Genomic DNA, 24,896 nt, shown 5'->3' with positions numbered 1-24,896 from the left:
ACCTCTCAGTCTGTAGTCATGCAGTGTAGTGCAGCAATGAAATCTTCTGACCAAACTCTCACATTTCTCTCTGTAGTAGGTTTTCTGGCACATGATGTACATTACCGACAGGGGGCAGTCGTGTTTTTATCTCAGGTCTTGTGTGTCTACTGAAGCCAATAATGGTGTTAATCTCTCCTGGACACCTGTTGACAGCAAGCGACAGAGCTCATAAAAATATCCTGTTCACACTGTAAACAATGATATGTATTAATTCTTAATTTTCTTCTCTCCTCAATAATAATTCTTCTTTGACTGCACTTTCTTTGTTTTTTATTATTATTAGTAGTAGTAGTGCTGTGAATGTATGTATACAGTATATATATATATATATATATATATATATATATATATATATATATATATATATATATATATAATATATATTAAGCAGGCGTCTCTGCTTAAAATTTCTATTTTTCAGCAAAATCTCCTTTATGATTTTAAAACTTTTCTTTTTATTTATGGACAGTTGTATTATGCTTTTTATGCAGATAGATGAGTGTGTCGCGTGGGCGCCGCAATGTTTGTGTGACCCTGGTCTTGGGTATGTCCATGGTAAAACAACTAAATTAAAGTAAAGTGAAGTGACTAATGTGCCTAACTTTTTTCAGCAGACACTCTGTTTCACTGAATTATCCAGGACTTTTCATGAATATGTAAGACCTATTGACGCCTGCTGACTTGTATTGATGTGAAACAAAAACACAAAACATGGTTTCTGAAACATTCTTGAAATGCAATTCTTATGCACAAACAAAAAATAAACTACACAGCAAAAATATGATATACAGTATTATATTATGACTTGAATAAAGCGACTCACATCGGTGTTGTACCAAATACCTTCCACTTCTCAATAATAGATTTTACTGTGCTTCTAGGCAGTGATAAATCCCTTTAATTCGTTATTGTATCTCCTGAATTGATATCCAGTGAGGTATAATGTGCACAACTTTATTATGGAGATCTTTTAACAGTGCCTTGCCACACATAGTGATTGTTTGCTTCAGTTGCACTAACAGTAACTGAAATGCTCTAAGGTCTCATGTTGAACTAATCAAAATGACGACAGCTGATCACAGTTGAAAGTCAAATGGCTTTGTGTGATATTGAGAAGGTGAAGTATATTCAATCAAATGAAGCCAAAGTCATTTTTAGGGGGGGTTGATCCTTTTCCATATTGGTGATTCAGTTTTTCCCCTATTTCTCCTGACATGTTGGTGTTATATTTGTCACTACGATGTTAAAAGTTGCACTGAGTAAATACAGCTGGAAGAACAAAAACTGTGTCTGTCTTCATTTTAAGCGGCAGAGCAACAAAATGTGATTATGTTAAAATGGGCTGAATATTTTCTATACACACTGTACAGCAACCAGTAGACAGAGATACAGATAGTAATAAAAGCATTGTGTTACTCTCCTATTGTCTAGTTTAAAAATGTTGTGTGTAGTTCCCCATTTTAGGGAAAGTGGCTTCATCCTATAAAATTTTCTCTCTATGCCTCATTCATCTGTTGCCTGATTATATAAAATGTTAACTGTATTGTTACTGTATAATAGTACTGTATTCCTCTTTTACAGAGGAAAGAAAATCTGGAATTTGCAATAAGCTGAAGTTACACATAAAGGAAAAATATGAAAGAATCTACGTCACATCTAGGAAGCAGAACAGCACTGTCTGATGTCTACACCGAGCTGTACGTGGTGCATGGTCACACTGGGGGAGTGAGTCAGGAGCATGAGGTTCTGCAGATTGAAGCAATGCCAAGGACCATCAGTAAAGAGACAATCACATTCAGTAAAGTCTTCACTGAGAATTCAAACTTACAAACACAGAACGGTGCTCACCCTTGGGATTGCTGGAGTGGGAAAGACTGTGGCTGTGCAAAAGTTTGCTCTTGATTGGGCTAAGACAGAAAATAATCCTATCAGATGACGTCACCTGACCGAGGTTATAATAGCCAAAAATTTGGCGTGTTTGATACACACATGCTTCACAACCAGCAACATGACAAGATGTTCCCATGGCGTTTTCACGCAGCATCGAGTGTAGCCTTTGAAAGGGAACTTCTGACGGCCCACTCACATTTCTCTCTGTACTACTGTAGGTTTTCTGGCACATGATGTACATTACTTACAGGGGGCAGTTGTGCTTCTGTCTCAGACATTGCATGTCTACTGAAGCCGATAATGGTGTTAATCTTTCTTAGACACCTGTTGACAGCAAGCGACAGAGCTCATAAACATGTCACGTTCACACTGTAAACAGTGATATGTATTTAATTCTTAATTTTCATCTCCTTCTTTTTTATCACTAGGCATTACTGAGATGGACACTCCATCCAGGTTCTTCTTTGGTCTTAAAAAAAAATGGAGCTCTCTGAGAGAATTCTAAAAAGCTTTGTAAATACGGGCCCAGGTGTTTCATTAGTGGGGATTTGCGGCCTAGGGGGATTTTCTTTATGGGGGAGACCAGTCTTCCATATCTAGATATTTCTTTTGTGATCACTTTGTCTGAAATAAATGGGGGAACGTTTGAGAGCACAACCTTTTCGCATGGGGAACTGAGGGGAGAAAGCAATATGACCCCATTCAGTGTTTAAAGTGTTAAAATAAATGACTGAAATGTATTTATTTTTGCTTCATATTCAGTTAATTTTATACATAAACTTGGGTAACAATTTTAATTATAATATATTTTTTTTCTGGAGGTAAAAATTGCTGGTGTCAAATTAACCCAAGGAGAAAAAAGATGTTAATAAGTTTTAAGGGAACAGTAGGGTTCATTTTTAAACCAGTTTGTATTAGAGTTCTGACCTTTTTAACATTGTTAACAAAAATTACAATGGAACTGTTCATACGGGAGGCAGCAACGATATTCCCATGCCCAACCACCTCTCCAACCACTAAACAACATCCCTCTACACCCGCCGTGCACACCACTCACACAGCATGCCAGTAAGGCAAATTTTCAAAAAGCCGCGGGCTCGGAGCCGCCATGCTCCCGCAGCACGTTGCACAAACTCCCAGAAACCACACACACTCACAAAAAGCTACTTCACTCACACACTCATTTGCACCACAAAGTATGCAAATCTGAGATATTATACACAATGAAATATTGCATAAAATGCGGATATAAATTGGCAGAATGCCAATTGCTCTCATACTCTACTCGCACTCCGCCACGCCTGTGTAGAGAGAGAGCAGAAGAGAAGGAGAGATAACAGTTAGCTATGGTCACTGCCACACAATGTATAAAGTGAAAGTATATTTAGTGTAGAGTGCAATCAGGGACTCCAGCAAGACTAACTATGACATCATAACTAAAAGGGAGAGCCAGAAGGAAACACAGACATGAGGGCTCCCTGAGATGTAAAGCAACCATTCATTTCACTTTATTTTCTGATCCATGCTTCCAAGCTTTTCTGTAAATACGTGTGCAGATTTATATTTTATCAAATGAAAAGAAACACATTAACTACATACAATTTTATGCCCTTTTATGTAGTGTTTGTACCTCTTAATTCAATCCTTTCAATGATCTAAATTGTCATTCAGATAAAACTTTTATTTAATTTAGATTTCACAAGAAAAGACATTGTTCTTAATTATAAATTACAGTATTTAGAACAATAGTGTATTGTTCTAAAATGGGAAATTGTTAAGATATTGAAACATGAATTTTAAATGGTTACAGACACTACAGATTGTTTTGCTTTTTAAGCTTTTAACAAAAAACCATTGAAGCAACAATTTTTAGCAGAAGAGAAGAGATAACAGTTAGGCATGGTCGCAGTCACGTAATGTATAATGTGAATATATATTTAGTGTAGAGTGCAAGCAGAGACTCCAGCAGGACTAGCTATAACAGCATGACTAAAAGGGAGAGCCAGAAGGAAGCACAGACATGAGGGGGAACTGAGATGTACAGTAAAGCAAACAATCACCTCACCGTCAACAAACCTGAGTGATCAATGAGAGTGGGGAAGACAGCATCTTAACATACCAGTTCACCATAATACTCTACGTCCATGAGTCCCCCAGATCTGCTCCTTTACCTAAGGCAAATCTATTTATAAAAATGCTTGAATAAATAAATAGGTTTTTAGCCTGGACTTAAACACTAAGACTTCATACTCAGTATACTGAATACGTTGGAAGGCTATTCTATAACTTTGGGGCTTTGTAAGAAAAAGCTCTGCCCCCAGCTGTAGTTTTAATAATACGCTGTACTGATAAGCCTGCATCCTTTGATCGATGTAGGTGTGGCGGATCGTAAGACACTAGCAGTTCGCTCAAATACTGCGGCGCGAGGCAATTTAAAGTTTTATATGTCAAAAGTAGTATTTTAAAATCAATGCGAAACTTCACAGGGAGCCGATGAAGTGAAGATAGGTAAGATATGCTCGTATCTTCTGCTTCTAGTGAGGACTCTTGCTGCTGCATTCTGGAGCTGAAGCTTATTTATGCACCTAGTTGAACAACCAGACAGTAGGGCATTACAATAGTTCAACCTAGAGGTGATAAAAGCATGAACTAGTTTTTATGCATCGTTTAGCAACAATATATTTCTTATCTTGGCAATATTTCTGAGGTGAAAGAATGCTATCCTGGTAATATTATCTACATGAGCTTCAAATGAAAGGCTGGAATCTATAATCAAACCAAGGTCTTTTACTGTTGCACTTGATGGAACAGAAAAGCCATCTAAAGTTACAGTGTGATCTAAAATCTTACCTCTAGCTGTATGCGATCCTATGACTAGAAATTCTGTCTTGTCAGGATTAAGCAAAAGGAAGTTAATTAGCACCTAATCTCTTATGTCCTGCACACATTGCTCAACTTTAGTAAGCTGATTTTTCTCATCTGGTTTGCTGAGACATATACTGAACAAATATATAAACGCAACACTTTTGTTTTTGCTCCCATTTTTAATGAGATGAACTCAAAGATCTAAAACATTTTTTACATAAACAAAATAACTATATCTCTCAAATATTGTTCACAAATCTGTCAAAATCCGTTACGATGAAGAACTGGAGTCAAGTCGAGACCCCAATGAGGACAACAAGCATGCAGATGAGCTTCCCTGAGACGGTTTCTGACAGTTTGTGCAGAAATTCTTTGGTTATGCACTCCGATTGTTTTAGCAGCTGTCCGAGTGGCTGGTCTCAGACGATCATGGAGGTGAACATGCTAAATGTGGAGGACCTGGGCTGGTGTGGTTACACGTCGTTTGCGGTTGTGAGGCTGGTTGGATCCTTTGGAGACGGCTTATGGTAGAGAAATGAACATTTAATTCACAAGCAAAAGCTCTGGTGGACATTCCGCCTGTCAGCATGCCAATTGCACGCTCCCTCAAAACTTGCGATATCTGTGGCATATCCATATTTGAAAGATATGGTTATTTTGTGTATGTAGAAAATGTTTCAGATCTTTGAGTTCATCTCATAAAAAATGGGAGCAAAAACAAAAGTGTTGCGTTTATATTTTTGTTCAGTATATAACTCTGTGACGTCAACATAACAATGGAAACTAATGCTTACGTTGCCCAAAGGAAGCATGTAAAGGGGAAAAAAAGCAGTGGGCCTAAAACTGAACCCTGTGGAACACCAAACTCCACTAGAGAACATTCAGAATAATTACTATTTAAGTCAACATACTGATAACGATCGCTCAAATAGGATCTAAGCCAGGAGAGGGCTGTACCCTTAATTCCTACTACATTTTCTAATCTGTGAAAAAGAATACTATGATCAATGGTGTCAAAAGCTGCACTGAGGTCGAGTAATACAAGCATGGTTACATAACCTTGATCAGAGGCTAATAGGAGGTCATTTACTACTTAAATGAGTGTTCTCTCTGTGTTGTGATGAGGCCTAAATCTTGACTGATACAGTTCATGTATGCTATTTCTATGTAGCTGATCCGCTACTATCTTTTCCAGAATCTTAGAGATAAAGGGGAGGTTTGATATTGGCCTGTAATTGGACAACTGACAGTGGTCAAGGTCAGGTTTAAACGGTTTAATAACTGCTAATTTAAAAGATTTTGGAACATATCCAATGCTGAGTGAGGAATTAATTATTCTTTACAAGGGTTCTGTTATTGCTGGTACTATCTGTTTAAAATAAATGTGTCGGTATAGGAGAAAAGGAGAAAAAGGCACTATGTACTGTACGGAGGGAAAATCCCAGACACTTTTCAAAACGAAGAGAACTTGCAGTTTACAATTGCATTTTCCATATGTAGACGCATAAAGTGTGACATAATTCAAATGCAATTGCAAATTTTGCATTACTGTTTGCTTTTCAGCTTTCGCGAATGAATACTGACTGCCAAATTTCAAATGAAAAAGCAAAGTCCATTTGCATTTCCTGTGTCATACATAATTCAATAACTTTTTTGCTATGGAAATTTTAAATGTAAAACCAACTGTACTATAATCCACTCTATCATTGCTAATAACTACAACCATTCCCTTTGCAATATTTAGTTTGAAATGAATTCAGTTGTTAATTTTTTCTTATTAGTTTTTTTGCAAAAAGAAATAAATAAAAAATTAAATCAAACTTAATGAGAAAGGGGAATGCTTACTGATATTATTAATGATAGAGTGGATTATAGTACAACTGGTTTTACATTTAAAATTTCTATAGCAAAAAATTTTTTTTTTTTATTATTTAATTGTCATTTTTTGCAACTATTAATAGACTGTACCAAATTGCATTCATTTTCATACATACTTTTACAATTATTATTTTTTAATGATAAAAACACTCCGACTCTCATTTAAGAAATTATCTGTTTTATTGGCCCCAAAATTGTCGGTGTAATCATTTATTTTTAAATGTACATTAAAATAATTATTAATCAATTAAACAAACAAATAAATAAACAAATAATCCATACTGCAGCCTAACAGTGTAATATGTTTGATGTCCTGTGAGGCGTTTCTCTGTTATCTCGTGTACTCTTCTGTAAACAAACGGTTGGGTCTTGGTCATGCACTTTTTAGACGGCCCCTTAGTGACTCCATAAATATAAAGCGTGTGTGTCCTGTTCCCCTAATGTTTTGTACAATCCTATGAGAAAGGTGGGTTGCATTTTTTTTCTACTTATTTATTTTCCATATGCATATGGAAAAGACATTCCTGTCTTTTACAATTATTATATGTTTATTTTACTTCTTCTCCATCACCACTATGTTCTTTGTTGTGTATTGAAATGTAAAGATGATGTTTTTTGAACATGTAAGTTGTTTATTCATGACTGCGAGTGTAGCTGACTTAAAAATGTCTGATCATTTAAGCTAATATCTTCTACGTTGATTTGTATTATTTTTTGCATATGTCAGAGTGAGCAGAAGATCTTAAGTGGACGTATTTTTGTGTCACTGTTTATATATAAATAAAGTGCTCTCTAAATGACTCCTCACTGAACAACCCTTTCGAAATTACTCCTCTCTCTAAATACCTTTCTCTTAATGACTTTCTCTAAATGACTCATCTCTCTGAACAACTCTGCATGTTATTCTAATTTTTTTTTTCTAAAACACTCATTGTTTACATGTGTGTTTTAATTATTTGCCAATTTACACTTATTCCTGAACATTTTATTCACAGTATATAGATATAAGTTGCTACTATTCATAGGTCTACATGTTTTTAAATAATTGGTGTTTTTAAGTAACTCACTACATCAAGCTGTTAAACACGACACCCTGGTTATGTTTGCAGATCACACTTGAAGCATTCAGCTTGTGCATTTATCCCAGATTTCAGCTCCTCTTTCCCATAAAACATCAGCACAGGTGAGATGGTCAGTGAAATAGTTGGTGGCAGTGTTTGACCTTAGGGGGCTTACACTCCTTCTGGAAGGTGTAGATGATCATCTGACTTTTTGAATAACATAAAAATATTTTTTTGGAAATGCAACATAAGTAAATGTATACAGAGGTGTTCGTTTTACAGTTCAAGGAAAGAGGTTTAAGAACCTCTGTTTTATCTGCTGAACATATGGTATTAATGTATTCATAAATATTACGGAATATGTTGTTCGAACTGAAACAGAGATGTCACTAATATCATCTCCAAGGCAGCATGCTTCAGTTAACAGAAACACATTAAATAGTTAAAAAAAAAATTTAATATATTATATATATAATTTAATAAAAAAAATTAATAGTGTAGTTTGTTCATGACTGCGAGTGTAGCTGAAAAGTTCTGATCGTTTACACTAATACCTGCCATGTTGATTTGTATTATTATTATTGTATACGTCAGAGTGAGCAGATGATCTTAAGTAGAGGTATTTTTGTGTCACTGTTCGACTCTCCTCTCATCAGTTCAGGGCATCGTGGGCCTGTAGGTTTAGTTTTGTAGCTTTTTCTGGACATGTTGAAGGTAATGTAGGACTGGTTATACTGTACAACAGCTCTGTAGTAGAGGTCTGACTCAGAGGCTCTATCTTAGTACTGTAAATGCAGGGCAGATCATCCTAAAGCCTGCTAGATGTGATCATAAAGGTTTTCACCCTGACCTTGTAGAGCTTTGTTACGTGTATCCTTCAAGTGCTGCTTGAGGTCTTGTTTCAGTTTGTTGAGATGTTCAGTTTGTTATGTATGTTAATCTGTTCTGTGTGAAGTATCAGCCATATACCCCACTTTCATAGGTGTTAGGGTTATAATGAAAAATCAAAAGTTCAGTGTCTCAAAATATTAAAATATTTCATTTGGAGTTTGAGTAAATCACTATTTATGCCATATAAATACAGTGTGTATCTCAGTAGTAGTCAGTAGTCAGTAGTCTTCCACATGTGTGTACTAATCTAGACTGAGATACACACTGTATTTTCACTGTGTTGAACAGTAATTCTTTTGAGAGGAAGAATTTAATAATAAAGTTATTTAAGTTGGATTGTATTGTAAATCTTTTTTTCAGTGATCTTAGGAAAATTCTAATATTCTAAGACAGTGACAGTAAAACCTTGGATTGCGATAACTTGGTATGCAAGTGTTTTTCAAGACGTGTTTTTCTGGCGAGAGTCAGGTGATCAGAGCTGAGCCAATGGTTCTTCTTTTTCTGTCACTGCGGGTTTATGGGTAATCTTTTCCTATGCGTATCTCAATGTGTGCGTGTCACTCGTATAATCAACATCCGTGCGAGGGTGTACTGTTTACTATAACACTGTGACCACGTGTGTCTGCGAGTGTAAAGGATTTTTTTATTTTGCATCCAAGTATAGTGACTGTTCTTTGGAAGATGAATCTATTTAATGAAAATGCAACATCACACTTCTGCGAAATCCTTAAAAGGAGGCAAATGCGAGTTTTATTAGAGAGGTTCCTTGTTAAAGTCGCACAAAAAGATTCTAGTGAGCTAACGGATACGCTTTGTCAGAGAGCAGTGATGCTGTTAGTGTGTGTGTGTGTAAGTTTTCCTACACAATATCCACCTCCTCCTCCTACTCCTTTTCTTCTCTCTCTCGTCTCTCTGTCACACCAGCTACGATTTTTTTCAAAGGAAATTTGCATAATTTTCAAGGTAAAGTGCAGGTTAGTTATTTTTTAAAGTTATTTTTACTTTATATTTTGTATTTATTAGTGATGCATCAGAAAAAAAAATTCTGGGTTGAAACTGAAACCAAAAATGGCTACTTTTAAAAACTTTAATTTTTTTAAACAAGCTTACACTGTATTGTAAATATATAATATACAGTGGTTGGACAATGAAACTGAAACGCCTGGTTTTAGACCACAATAATTCATTAGTATGGTGTAGGCAGGGGCATTTCTAGGATTTTCAGTTAAGGAGAGCTCCCCTATAGATTTAGGTTTAACACATAATTGGCTTGTTCAGAATCAGTACTCAATCACACACTCTTTTTACCCTATAAACCTTTTTCTAACCCTAGACTGGACAAGGGAATAAACTGTGTGGGTGCCAATCAAGGGCGTAAATTTTCTTTGGACATTGGTGGGGACCTATGTCTTACCGCCCCCCCCCCCCATCCCCAGTCTGGCAATACTTTGATTGCTATTATTAATTAGTATTCTTTCACTTGAAATGCAATTCATTAAATTAAATTAAGGAATAGTGTAATGTTAAAAAATATTTAATAAAGACTGTCCTTTATTGTGCCATACTGTAGTGCAAATGAAATATCTCAAACATCAGTATATATTAAAGTTGATTACATCTAAACATAAACTACTGTTACTGTAGGTACCACACAACAGCTCAATGCCTATTGCTCCTATATGAAGGAGCCAAAAAGACCCTTCTCTCCATCACTGTCTGATATACAGCACAGTTGTTTAGGTTCTGTCACCTGACAAAACAGGATAAACACATGCCATTTAAACAGCAATCATTTTATTTCACTTTTTCTGAGTCTTAGTGTGCAAATTTAGAATCATATCATTAATGTTTGCCAAGTCAGTGAATGCATTTTAAAAATTATTTGTGCAAAGTGGATTGTCTATTGGTGAACTGTCAACAAAATTCTAGCCATGGCAATATTAGTATGTAGCACATCAATTTCTTTCACAAGACTGATTTCTGACAAATAGTCGTCATTAGATTAGGAGAACTGACAGGGATCATATTTATACTTTTACATTTAGCTGTTTAATCTGCTGTTAGTGTTAAATCCGTATTCACAGACTATAGCCTGTCCTGCTATAATGAATGTGCGTCAAAGCGGTAAAAAACAAACAAAAAAACAAAAAAAACACTAGCATTAACGTTGACTATTGTCGTTACTTTGTTGGACTTTGATAGATTCACTAGAGAACTTGAAGTCCAGCCTCTTTTTTTTTTTGCTGCCGCCATCCTCACATATATACGTCACCCAACACACCTTCTTGCACGGGAAAAAAATCCACTGCATTTGGCGCTGCTTGTATCTGAACGCAGCCATAGGCTCTCACATGAGAGCAGGGAAAGGCACAGCCAATCAAAATGTTCATATGTGTTTTGGGGGCGGGAGGACTCACAGAGAGAACGTGATTTATCCCTTTCTGTGTGTCTAGGTTAAGGTTGACAGCACGATTTTTTTAAGTGGATTAAATTATTGATGGGGACATTTCAATGGTCGGAGACCTACACCCCTGGTGCCAATAATGTCAAAAATTTATCTGTTAATTCTTTGACAATTGAAGGTTTTTTCAAGTCACATGGGAGTAGGTCTCCAAATAAGCAGCAGGTAAAAATGGAACATCTTTTTTTTTATGTGACTTGAAAAACCTTCTATCTACAGTTAAATATAAATATTGTAGCATTTTACCGCCGGAAAGGATGTTGGAGAGACAAGTGAGCTTACTTGCTGCCCAATGCAATGGCTGGGAGTATTTTATTAAGCACAGCACTGTAGAGCATGAGCAGCACATTCACACGAGAACCAGATCCAATTTACCCTAAGCATAAACCGGAGCGCATTCAACACGTCACACACACACACACAACATGGCCGAAGCCACTACCCCAAACACCCTTCCCCAACAGGGTGAACACACAGACATCCCCGCAAGGCATGCTAGTCGTCAGCCGCCGCCCCGCCCACGCCACAATATTAAAACTTTGATTATCATGTTATCTAGTTTAATTTAGTGTAGCTATAGAAATAAGACAGTAATTTTTCTATTCATCCCCTTAGAATTTCATAGCTACTAGGCTATTAATTCAAATTCATTAATAAAGACAAACATTGTTTTTGTAATTAAACCAAAAATCTTTAGCAATACCCTGTCCACTAATAGGGGTAGTATTAAGTTAACTGTAGCACTGCCACAAGAGCCTGAATATCATTTAGTATTTTTAAAAAAAGATTTTTGCACATTTACTCATAAAAACAACTGTTAAAGTAACATTTATTTGTTTACCATTTATGTGGTGGTGAGCACTGATGCTAAATCATTTCTATTCAGCTGTCTGCCAGTCGCTTATGATCAGTCATGTGAAAATAATTAGACAAACATGCTATCAGGGTGATATATTTTAAACAATTAGACTATTAAAACTAACCCTAGGTATACACACCATAAACAGTAATGTGTCGCCTCTGGCCACCAGTCTGGTCAAATTTAGCCATTTGATGAACTGATGCTGTATTGGCCGCAAAAGGAGGCCCTACACTATACTTACTGTATGAATTATTGCGGTCTAAAACCAGACGTTTCATTTTCATTGTCCAACCACTATATATATTGCTTTATATATTGCTTGAATTTAATGAATCTGAAATAAAAAGCTAAAAACCAATAGAATAATCAAACTTTTATTGACAGTAAAATAACAAAATCTAAAGTATTTTTTAACAAAACAACAATACCAAATATTATCCTATACATTTTATATAACATTAAATAAAATAGTTTTTTACCAGTTGTGCAAAAAAATCCACAATTATCTGTAAAACTGCATTTAAAAACAAAATGGGAGTAAGTCTCTATTCTGCTCCTAAATTTCCGTGCAAATCAATGCAAAACAACAGTGCAAAAACAGCAACAAAACTGTACAAAACTGAACAAAACTGTAGACATCATAGTCTATGTAGCCTTAGTTGTGCAGTGCTATAGAAATTTTAATGTAACTGCTATGCACACATGGACTACTGTTTATTTACGCAAACGTGGCAGGTTTTTCTTTAAGAACAAAAGTTCAAAAGTTGCTTAGCTTTTAGGTTGGAGTGACGGTTCTGTTCTGTGGTTTTCAGTGCTGGTGTTTGGGGTATAAACACCTGCATTCAACCTGTGCAAGCAATGGAAAGCAGTCTTTGTTCGAGCGCAAGTAGTCAAAGTGATTGTCGCTTCTGGCAATGTGTAGTTCAGCTAGATAAGTCTTTAATTGTTGTGCGGCTGCGCTTGTTCCAACACCGCTGCCAATCGGGGTGCTTTCCTGTAGAATTTTAGAACATCTCAGAAAGTAAGGGAGGCAACTTTGCTATGTGCTCCCCGTCATGTCTCTAGAATAAAATAGAATAAAATACTATTAATAGGAAATAAATATAAAAAAAAGAAAATAGAAAGTAAATCTCACTAAGAAAGAATAAAAAATCTGTACAATACAAAATACTGTATACAATATAAGAAAGATAAGGAAAATATAAGAAAAACCTAGCTGTACAATATAGAAAATATAGAATTTATGGAAATTTTGTTTGGGAATGAAGTTGAATATAAATAGAAATGTCCAGGTGGTATGCAGATATGCTTGAAAGGTTTAAAATTAAAGTGTCTTATGTGCATCAGGGAAACAGAATATAATTGAATAAGTAAGTAAGTAATGTGCAGGTGTGCAGTGACCACTAGTGTCAATGAATGTCCAGAGTGAGTGCAAGAACCATATGTGTGGATGTGCAAAATGGATTCAGTACTGTGTGGTGTACTGATTAGGAGAACCGTATTGCCTGCTGAAAGAAGCTCCTCCTCAGTCTCTCTGTGTTGGTCTTCAGGGAGCGGAATCACTTTCCAGACCTCAACAGAGAGAGCAGTTCATTGTTGGGATGGCTGAGGTCCTTCACGATCTTTCTGGCCTTGGTCCAGCACTGCCTGCTGTAGATTGAGTGCAGGTCAGGGAGCTTGGTGCGGATGATGTGCTCAGCTGATCGCACCACCCTCTGTAGAGCTCATCTGTCCTGCATGGTGCTGTTTTCAAACCAGGTCGTGATGTTTCCAGTCAGGATGCTCTCTATGGTGCAGGAGTAAAAGTTCCTGAGCACTTCGTAGGGCAGTCTGAAGTCTCTCAAGCGTCTGAGGTGGAAAAGTCCACTATCAGCTTCTTTGTCTTTCTGAAGTTCAGGAGGAGATTGTTCCTGTGGCACCAGTTCTCCAGATTTCCAATCTCCTCTAGGTAGGTTGTCTCATCGTTGTTCGTGATCAGGCCCACCACAACGATGTCATCAACAAACTTGATGATGGTGGTGGAGTTGGTAGTGGCCACACAGTTGCAGGTGTACAAAAAGTACAGAGTGAGAGAGTGAGAGAGGCTGAGACATGTCTGCCCATCTTTACTGTCTGTGGTCTGCCAGTCAGGAAATTAGAGATCCACTGGCACAAAAATGAGCTGAGTTCCAGGTGCTCCAGCTTGGTGGTGAGTCTGGAGGGAATTAAGGTATTAAATGCTGAGCTGTAGTCGATGAAGAGCATTTTAACATAATTCCCCCTTCGGAGTGTCCAGGTGAGTAAGTGATGTGTGGAGGAGATGAGAGATGGCATCATCTGTAAAGAGGTTTGAGGCAAACTGTAAGCAAACTGTAGTGGGTCCAGTGGGTCCGGTAGTGAAGAGATGATGAAGACTCTGACCAGCCACGCAAAGCAGTTTATCACTAAAGGGGTGAGGGATACATGGCAATAGTCATAAAGAGAAGCAGGATGAGGTTTCTTTGAAACAGGAACGAAGACTTTTTGAAGCATGTGGGGATCACTGACTGAGATAAGGAGAGGTTAAATATTGTTGAACACAGGTGTTAGCTGGTCTGCGCAGGCTCTGAGGACTCTGTCTGGTCCTGCTGGTTTCCCGGTGCTTTCCTCACATCTTGCTCGGAGATGATGAACGTGCTTTATAATCCGTTATTGTCCTTAGTCCCTGCCACAGGCTCCTAGAGTCACTCTGTTGGAGTTGTGACTCTAGTTTCCTCCCGTAGCGCTGCTTCGCCTCTCTTACCGCCTTCTGGACGTTATATGACGCAGCCTTTGATGGTTCCATGTCCCCCGTCACAAGCCCCGTGTTATAAGCAGCGGTGCGAGATCTCAGAGCGTCGCGGATGGTTTTATCCACCCACGGTTTTTCTTTGAGAAACGTTCTGATAGTCTTTTTCTTCACGGTATTATCTGTCAGTTTTCCGATTAATCCCACAACTGCTTCCGTAAACATGTTGTCATCTGAGCTGTTTCTGATCATGTCCTAGTCTGCATCATCAAGTGCGTCCTGTAACGCGGCCACCGATTGGTCCCTCGAGCGGACGACCTCTCTCTGAACCGGAACTTCCTGTTTAAGCCTTTTTTTTGACATGAGAACGATAGTGGCGTGGTCGGATTTCCGAAACAGGGGACGAGATTGTGCCTTGTAGCCGTCCTTGACTGTAGTATAGCAATGATCCAGTGTCCTTTCACCCCTGGTGGGGCAGGTTATGTGTTAATGAAAGTGCGGCGCTGCACGTTTGAAGTTGGCACTTTTAAAGTCCCCTTTTAAATTAAATGATATTTTTTTTCATGATATATAAACATCAAATTAAAATGGTTTAGGATTGAATGATTTTTTTTATCTCATATGGACGAAACTGTAAAGTATGACACAATAGTAAGGTTAAAGTCAGTGCTGTTACTCGACTGAGCAGTGGAGAGGATGGTGCACATTTAGTGTACGCATGGCTTTAAATCTGACAGTAAAGAAGAAGAAAAAAAACCAGGAACCCAAACATTTTAAGACGATGTCATGTACAGTTGTGATGATGTTGCAACACTGTTTATCAAAACACAACACTGAGTCAGCATTATTTTTGGAATTTAAGAAGGACTATAATACAATAATGCTGAGATCATGTTTAATGAATGACAAAAGTTAGTTGCAAATACAACCTCAAACCAAAGACTATTAATCCTTCCTTAAAGTCTGAATACAAAAGCTTCCTGCATAAACCTTGTGTCCCATGTCTCTAAGTGCTCGCACATTGCATGTTGTAGCCTTTTTTTCTGGAAGTGAGAAAGAATGTGGAAAATCAGTGAGTGATATTGTGCAGGATTGAGGCATCCTGATCTCGTACAGTGCAGCTACACTGCAGTATCACATAGAGCTTCATCATGTATCAGCACTTCTGTACTGTAATGTTTGTGTTTACACAATGTTCAAAATGCCCAACATTCTGTCTTTAATGGAGGGGTGCCAACAAATTTATTTATGTGTGTAGCTGTAATGGTGCTCAGAGAACTAGAATAAAGAATAAAGTTTACATCACAGAAATGTTGCTCAGCTGTGTCCCTTTTATGTACAGTTAGGATCCTACTGAGGCCACTTACACTTAACTGGAGCCACACTGTTCTTTTCAGTGGACGCATGTATGTACATTGCACCATAAAGTGCCACAACAATATAGCAACATTTAGTCTAACCTGTCTACATTTGGACAATTATGTCTATGTCCCTGGTCATCAGTGTCGGAGCTTCACGTTTTTTTTTTAACTTTAAAACAGTTGAGTTTATTCATTTTAGGAAAATGATAAGAAACATGACCAAGTGTGTTTTATCTTTTTTATCTTGTTAAATTTTAAAGAGGGAAAAAAAAGAGAGGCAGGTGAACGAAGGACTGTTTATAACTGTTATAAAGTAAGTGACACTTCACTTGAAGTGGGTTATATGTTACTTATTGTTTTCAATATTTTTATTTCAGATTGAGAATGGGAGATAAACGGACTACTGTAACAGTTAAAAATCTAACTTTATCCACGTGGACCGTCTGCATCTCTGGTTACTATGGAAATGCTCATCGCAGAGTAATGCAGATATTAAAATGACCAAATTATATATATTCATATATGTGTGTGTGTGTGTGTGTGTGTGTGTGTGTGTGTGTGTAAACATATACAGTAAGACTGAAATTAATATCTGTTTTTGTGTATGTTTAGTTCATAGTTAAACCTGGCGAAATAAACCCTCAGACTGGTTCCTTCTGTTGTGAATATCCAGAAATCAAGTTGAAGTATGGAGATTGCTCAACGCCAGCCTGTTGCGATAATGCAGATTTATTTTGCAAATTTTATTACAAAGATGACCTACGTTTCTCTATTGGAGAGAGTGGAGACCACCGTGCAATACATCTGGACTGCAATGCCAAGACTTATGACCCAAAGCAACTAACATGCAAAAGTTATGGTATGTCATTTCTTTTGCCACTTATTATGTATATTAGGTATAAATGCTCAGTCTCCACTTGTATGGCAATACAAATTAGATAAACAGGCCCTGAATATTAGTAAAAAGTGTGGTTAAGTAAAAAAAAAAATCACTCTTTGAAGGCAATCTTCCACATGTAAATCTCCTTACCTACAGTATCAGTTATAGCTAGTCAGAGAGTAGTCATCTCACCACCTCAAAATGAGCCTTCATCAGGAGAGGGTGACAGTGCTTTGGACAACATCATTCATTCAATTACATTTTATTTGTATAGTGCTTTTAACAATTGTCATTGTCGCAAAGAAGCTTTACACAATCAAAAGAATTATTTAAGTTTGTATGAAATGTGACTGTGTGTGAATCAAAATGATGAGATTGTCAACCAGAATTTGAATTCTACTGTTGCGGCACCCGGCGGCGGCATTAGGGTTTTGCATTTGCTGGCTTTACGTCGGCTTTAAGTAGCGCTATAACCATAGACTGAGGCCTCAGGTCAGAGTTCATTTTCTCAAGCATTAATAAGCTGCAGCTCATCGACAGCTGCACATGATACTGTAGCATATAAATTTAAGCCGAACATTGTAATTAAACAAACGCATAATCAGAGTACTAATTATATATACAGTATATATTATAAAAAGTACAAATGTAGAATTTAAATTAAATATAGTCATTTCTTATTTACATTGAATTTAACGAAAGTAAACTTTAACGCAGTGAGACTTTAGATTTTATCATGTGTAATTAGAAAATCCACAAAAGGGTTTTGTATCTTCTTATACTTTTTAATTTATAGTAGATTTATTAACTGAAATAAATAAAACATAATGACCATAAAATTCAAACATAAACCGACGTCAGTCAGCAGTGTCGGTGGTTTTGCATTCTTATGATAAGAATGAAATGCAGTAGGCTGTTATGATTATTGTAATTTTCTTCAATAATAAAAACAGTTTTAAAATGTAAATTTCTACATTACAGTAGCACATAGTGGATTACACGCAGTTTTGTTCGAAACGCACACTCTCTCATTTAAACTTGAATGAATAAACAGACAGGATCAGCCATTAACAGGATTAATCTATCACCTTGTTTGTAATGAAATTAATAAGTCTTTTTTCCAAAAAGTTAATTGCCAAATAAATGTTTAATATTAAATAAATGTTAAAAAATAAAAAAAACAGACGTATGTCAGATTCTCGTCTCCTCACATGCCGTAGCCCTGCGCTTTAAGTTAAGGAAGCATTTTTTTTTATATCATTATAAATAAATATTATAGCATCTCCTTTTTTATTAAATTAAATATTAGAGTAAACCAGTTTTAAAAATCAATTTTTTCATACAGTTCGTTGTTAGACTTCTGTATGTTGAGTAAAATGCAAATCGGACAACATGGTCGCTTTACTTATAAAACTTTATTTACAACGCTTCTGTTATGCAGTCGATAGAGCCAGCTGATTAGAGAAGAAACATGCAATCAGAAGTAGTGTATGGAAGGCTGTGAGTGGGTAGATTAGTGACAGTTGTAACACTGGACAAAGGTGTGCGTGCAAAGGTGTGCGTTTCCAAAGAGATGTGGAAAACACTGTGCGTAAATAAAGAAATAAATAAATAGCTCAAATGAAATTTTTTTTTTAACCACTATTATTGTAACATATATATATCAGAAATAAAAATACAAATGTTTTAGTTTAAACCAATGAACAAAAAAATACGACAAAATGGGCATTTGAAAGTTTTTATTTTTTTATTGATCATACGATTGGTTTTCTTTTGTGGCATTAGACTGTAGATTTTAGCTGTTTCAGTGTGTCCACGCTGTAAGGTGTAAATGTGTAAATATGAAGGATGTCTTGTATAATATAATACACCTGTCCATAAATAAAAAGGAATATTTAGACCTATAGCAAAATATATTTTACTTAAATGTCACAGATTAAAACAAGGAAGAAGACGTCCTGAGCTTCAGTTCATTGTGATGCGGACAAAAGGTCTAGGAAGGAAACGGAGACATCAGTTTTCATTACTTTACAAAATCTGAATGTATTCAGTACATTTATGAATTACACTCGAAAAAGTATCAAATTAAACTAGAAACATCTGATTTAATTGGTACCAATAAACATTTTTAGTTTTATTTATTTTATGTTTTGCTGGTGAAATACATTTTAGGCAGAGACGTCTTTAGACAGAGAACTTGAGCGTGTGAAAAAATTACCCAAAACTGTGTATACTCGCCTCACAGACATGAAAAATATATACTTATAGAAATCAAAATGTCTCCTTTTACCTAAACTAATGGAAAACAAATTTCAGATGATGTAATTCGCATGAAACGTGAAGATACTGAAGAAGCATCATCTGCAGTGGAGATTTCATCCTTTTTGCAAAATATCTCTTTAACAAATTTTTGTCCGTTCAGGAATGATTTTAAAGGCGACTGATTTTAATCTCCCGCTGTTGTCTTGTTGCAGCGGTGAATGTGGCGGTAGAGTACATTCTGCTCTCCTACCTACTGTATAATGTGAATGTATAAAGTATTTAGTGCAGTGCAAGCAGGGACTCTGGCAGGACTACCTATGACATCATAACTAGAAGGGAGAGCCAGAAGGAAACACAGACATGAGGGGGAACTGAGATGATACTGCAGCATGAGACGATTTAATGCTTTATACGTAATGCGGAATTTCACAGGGAGCCAATGCAGTGAAGATAAGATAGGGGTGATGTGCTCATATCTTCTGGTTCTAGTGAGGACTCTCGCTGCTGCATTCTGGACTAGCTGAAGCTTATTTATGCACCTAGCTGAACAACCAGACAGTAAGGCATTACAATAGTCCAACCTAGAGGTGATAAAAGCATGAACTAGTTTTTCTGCATCGTTTGGTGACAACATATTCCTTATCTTGGCAATATTTTTGAGGTGAAAGAATGCTATCCTGGTAATATTATCTACATGAGCTTCAATACATGAGCAATACATGAGCACCGAGGTCTTTTACTGGTGCACTAGCTAGAACAGAAAGGTCATCTAAAGTTACAGAGTGATCTAAAATCTTGCTTCTAGCTGCTGGTGGTCCTATGACTAGAACTTCTGTCTTATCAGGATTAACCAAAAGGAAATAGGGTTAGATGGAGGCAGATGATTCGCTGTGGCGACACCTGAAAGGTAACAGCCGAAAGACAAAGAAGAAGATAAATACACAGCAGGGAAAATAAGTATTTGACACGTCAGCATTTTTATCAGTAAGAGGATTTCTAAGTGGACTATTGACACAAAATTTCCACCAGATGTAGCCATCAAGTCTATATATCGAATTCATACAAAGAAATCAGAACATTTAAGTATACAAAGTGAGTCATAATAAAATAAAGTGAAATGACACAAAAGACTGTATAAGTATTAACCATACTTTATTTAATACTTTGTAGAAAAGCCGTTGTTGGCTTCTAAACGCCTCTTGTATGGAGAGACCAGTCGTCTGCATTGCTCAGGAGTGATTCTGGCCCATTCTTCCACACAAACGGTCTTTAAATCTTGAAGGTTCCTTGGGCCTTTTTTATGAACCTTGAACTTTTTTCTCTCCATAGATTTTCTATGGGATTTAGGTCAGGTGATTGACATTCAAACAACTTTATTTTCTTTCTTTGAAACAGTTTATTGTTTCCTTGGCCTTGTGTTTGGGATCATTGTCTTGCTGAAATGCCCACCATCTTTTAATTTTCAGCTTTCTGGTACATTTCTCCATTCATTTCATATATTTATATAATATATGTGTGTATATATATATATATATATATATATATATATATATATATATATATATACATTGATATATTCAATAATATGAAGTCTGCCAGTATCCCTTGCTGAGAAGCAGCCCCAAAACACGATGCTTCCACCCCCAAACTTAACTGTTGGTGTGGTGGGCAGTGCCATTTCTTCTCCAAACATGGTGTGTAGAAAGACTGCCAAAAAGTTTAATTTTGTTTTCCTCTGACCATACTACTGTCTCCCAATAATCCATAGGCCTATCCAAATGCTGTTTTGCAAACTTTAACCGAGCCTCAACATGCTTTTTGTTCTGCAGTGGAGTCTTTCACAGTGAGAGCATTCATGAATGTCATGGTGCTACAGTGCATTGTTTATAGTTTTCTTTGAAACAACAGTACCTGCTGATGCAAGGTCTTCCTGAAGTTCTGCCCATCACTAAAAACTATGGCATTACTAAACAGTTGCCATATTATGAAATAGCCGTTCTTTAGTCGGCCTGATGTGTTGCTAGTATAAAACTTTTTTTTGTATTTTTGTATTTATTTGCTGGTGAGTAAATGCTATTTTTTTTTTTTCAGGATCTTGATGGACCAAAGTCCCCAAAAAAACATAGGTGCTACCCCAGCTGGTGGGAAATTTTTTTTTTTAAATGCATCTTAATTAATTAGAATATCATTAAAAGTTGATTTATTTCAGTAGTTCAATTCAAAAGGTAAAACGTATATAATATAGATTCATTACACACAGACTGATATAATAAATGTTTATTTCTTTTCATTTTGTTGATTTTGGCTTACAGCTAATGAAAACCCAAAATTCAGTATCTCAGAAAATTTGAAAACTTGAAATGGTCTCACAATCGTGGACCCAATCGTGGGGAAGCACATTAATAAAATTGAGGCATTTATGAGATTCCATGTTACTTAGACTGTGTAAAAAAGGCCTCATTGTTTATCGTTTGCTACTTCTTAAAGGAACCATATTTCATTAAAAAAAAAATTATCTGCAAGTTAAAATATGACATATAATCATATTTCAATGGACTAGTTTTTCTTTAGCATTGATAAAGACATAATACAATGATTTTAAAGGGCTAATTCTTAGTTCATTATTCACTTATGCCCAATTATACAACCTTCTTTATTCAGATGAATACAAAGATTTTTATGAAAATTAAAACATAATGTTCATGACAATAATTTATATGACCCAAGTGAATGAATCATAGTCCTCCAATAAAAAACAGTTGTTTGCAAGAAACACAGTAATATTTGCAAAGTTTAACTTTAAATCTTTAATTAATCATACAGAGGATGTTCTAACCCCAAGTTCTAAGTGCATTGTGGAGTTAGAGTTTAAGGTCAGTGGGTCAGTTTGAGAAATAATGTTGGATGCATGGAGGATCATCAAAGTTTTATATTTGCTTACATCATATTATATCTTCGTATAATGGTATTAGGAAGATCACATACCTTGGTGATCTTCCTAATAACATTATACTGAAAGCATTGTTTATCTGAAGACATATACAGTGGAAAATCCATAAAAGCTTTTAATGTCTAAGAGTTTAGGGATTTGCGCATATGTGTCTTTGGTTGTGCTTTAGTTTTGAGACTAATTTGTGTTTGCAGTGTTTTGAAACTGGTACACATGTGTTTACCGGGCTTTTTTCACGTACATTGGAACCTTGGATTATGAGCATAATTCATTCCGAAAGCAGCCTCGTATTTCAAACCACTCATAAACCAAATCGAATTTTTTAGTAAAAAATAATGGAAACTCAAATTATTCGTTCCACAGCCTGAAAAAATAAATACTTAAAAATAATTAACACAAAATATTAAATAAAAATAAAACAAATTAACCTGCACTTTACCTTTGAAAATAATCGCGACAGAGCAGTGTTTCTGTGTAGAGCAGAAAATTATCCACAATTCCGCAGCCCAAGAAAAAGAAAAACCGTTGGCTCAGTTGTGATCACGTGACGCTCGGCGTCAAAACAGGAAGCGCATGCATGATACATGATACTCTGTACTCCTAAACTAAGACTTGTTCGTTTTTCAAGTCAAAATGTATTAAAAATCTAACACTCGCAAACCGCATTACGAAGGAGTTTTAATTTACTTAGATGTTGTTTTTAGGTTTTTCCCTTTTTTATTTGGGCACACTGGTCATTGTACTCATTTAGTTTTCCTTTTTTTTTTTTTTTGCTTAGTTATCCGTGTTTATCTTAAATTGCTTTATTTTGCTTAAGTTGTAACAGCTTTGCATATTAAAACAATAAAAGGACTACCTTCCATTGCGAGGCTAGTGCCACAAGTGCTGTGTTCCAGTACTGTTTTCTTGAAGATTGGGAGAGATGACTACAGTAAGCTACACTCTCAAGGTCTTATTCTAAAGTTAGTGCTGAATCTATAAAGGCCTGATATTTTGAGTATTTGGTCATGTCCATGGTTCCCAGAGCTCAAGCAGTCATTTACTGCAAAGGATTTTTTTCCAAACATTAAAGCCAATCCTTATGTTTGTAATCATGTTTATTAATATTATTTTTATTATTATTATTATTATGTACTAGCCCCTCTACGGTATGTGTATGACTACTGTAGTTCCTGAATGGTAATGCCACGCCTTTGTCAAACCGTTGTGTACAGACCAAATGCCTTCTACACCGACACCTTGTAGCAACACTCTTTCTCAGTGGAAATCCCCTGACACAGACAGGTGCTATGAGAATGTGTGTTGTCCAGCAGGTGTCAGTGTAGAGCTGAGGATCAAATCCTTCAAAGCTTCTAATGTATCACTGATACAAAATGCTACATAAGGCCCATCATTACTGCATGTACTTAGCTGAACAGGAGTTATTTTTATTTTACTTTATTTTTTTTATGTTGTTTTATTCTGTATGTATTTTTGCACATCATTTGAAAGTGCTGAACTTAAAAAACACTCCTGGCTCTTACTCAACCAAGCCTACTAAAGAGACATTTAACACCAGACCGCCACAATTAGTGGTCCTTGGTGGCTTCCAAAAGTCCTGTGACACCACTGATGAAGTTGTTTAGAGAAAAGTTATTAAAAGAGTCGCTTAAAAAGGAGTCAATAGGAGAGAGTCGTTTAGATTGATTCATCTGGACATAGTTGTATAAAAGAAATCATTAGGAGAGAGTCATTTAGAGAGAAGTCATCCGGAGAGCAGGACTTGTTTAGAGAGAAGTCATCAGTAAGAATTGTTTAGAGATGAATCATTATTAAAGTGTCATTAAGAGAAGATTAATTAGTAAAGAATTGTATACAGACGATCCATTAGGGTCAAATGCTTCCAACATTGTTACAGTAGCGCGGTTTTGCACATCTTACTATAGTAACACACTTTTGCACACATTATTACGGTAAAAAAAAATTTATTACATTAATAGTTATTATAGTACCATGCTGTTGCAAAATGTCTCATGCTTTTGTTTATGTAACCACAATAAGACTATTTTTGCAAAGGTTCACTACAACAGCTATGTTACAGTATTCATTAAGGAAGGGCAGTGGTTCAGAGAGAGGGGCTGATCAGTGAGAGGGGGTATTCAGAGGAACACGTTTTTAGAGAGTCTTTTAGAAAAAAAAAATGGTTAGAGAAGGAAGAGTTACTTAGAGGGAGGAGTCACTTAGAGGGAGGAGTCACTTAGAGGGAGGAGTTATTTAGAGGGAGGAGTCACTTAGAGGGAGGAGTTATTTAGAGGGAGGAGTCACTTAGAGGGAGGAGTCATTCAGAGGGAGGAGTCACTTAGAGGGGGCAGTCACTCAGAGGGAGGAGTCACTTAGAGGGAGGAGTCATTTAAAACACTACATGGTTCTGAGACAGGAGACAGTCTGAAAAAGTCGATCCGGAGTCCTTTAGATAGAGAGAGAGAGAGAGAGAGAGAGAAGAGTTCTTCAGAGAGTCGTATAGAAGAATCAGTTATTCAGAGGGAGAAATCATTCACCAAGAGGAGTCATTTACAGAAAAAAGAAAACAGATTATATCCTTAAATGACCTCTCTCTCTCTGATCAACTCCACATTGTACAAAATTCCTTTCTGCTTAACTTTTTATAATAATTTATTGTTGTTATTATTATTATTATTATTATTATAAAAAAAGGAGATAGTTTAACAGGAATTTTAATACACCTGAGTTCAGAAATGCATGGTTAG

The 24,896-nt window shown here is 36.3% G+C and overlaps 1 long non-coding RNA gene across 1 annotated transcript; it reads left to right on the top strand.

Moving 5' to 3' along the window:
- The first annotated feature begins 7,043 nt into the window (after nt 1-7,043).
- Nucleotides 7,044-23,240, top strand: LOC128519718 (uncharacterized). The gene is made up of 5 exons (XR_008357892.1): nt 7,044-7,141; nt 7,785-7,858; nt 16,435-16,537; nt 16,670-16,916; nt 21,291-23,240. It is a non-coding gene; the product is annotated as an uncharacterized LOC128519718 (long non-coding RNA).
- Nucleotides 23,241-24,896: the final 1,656 nt, after the last annotated feature.

This window comes from Clarias gariepinus, chromosome 1, assembly GCF_024256425.1.
Source record: "Clarias gariepinus isolate MV-2021 ecotype Netherlands chromosome 1, CGAR_prim_01v2, whole genome shotgun sequence".
Classification (NCBI taxonomy): domain Eukaryota; kingdom Metazoa; phylum Chordata; class Actinopteri; order Siluriformes; family Clariidae; genus Clarias; species Clarias gariepinus.
Note: the sequence above shows the minus strand (reverse complement) of the source record. Positions and strands in the feature narration are given on the sequence as shown.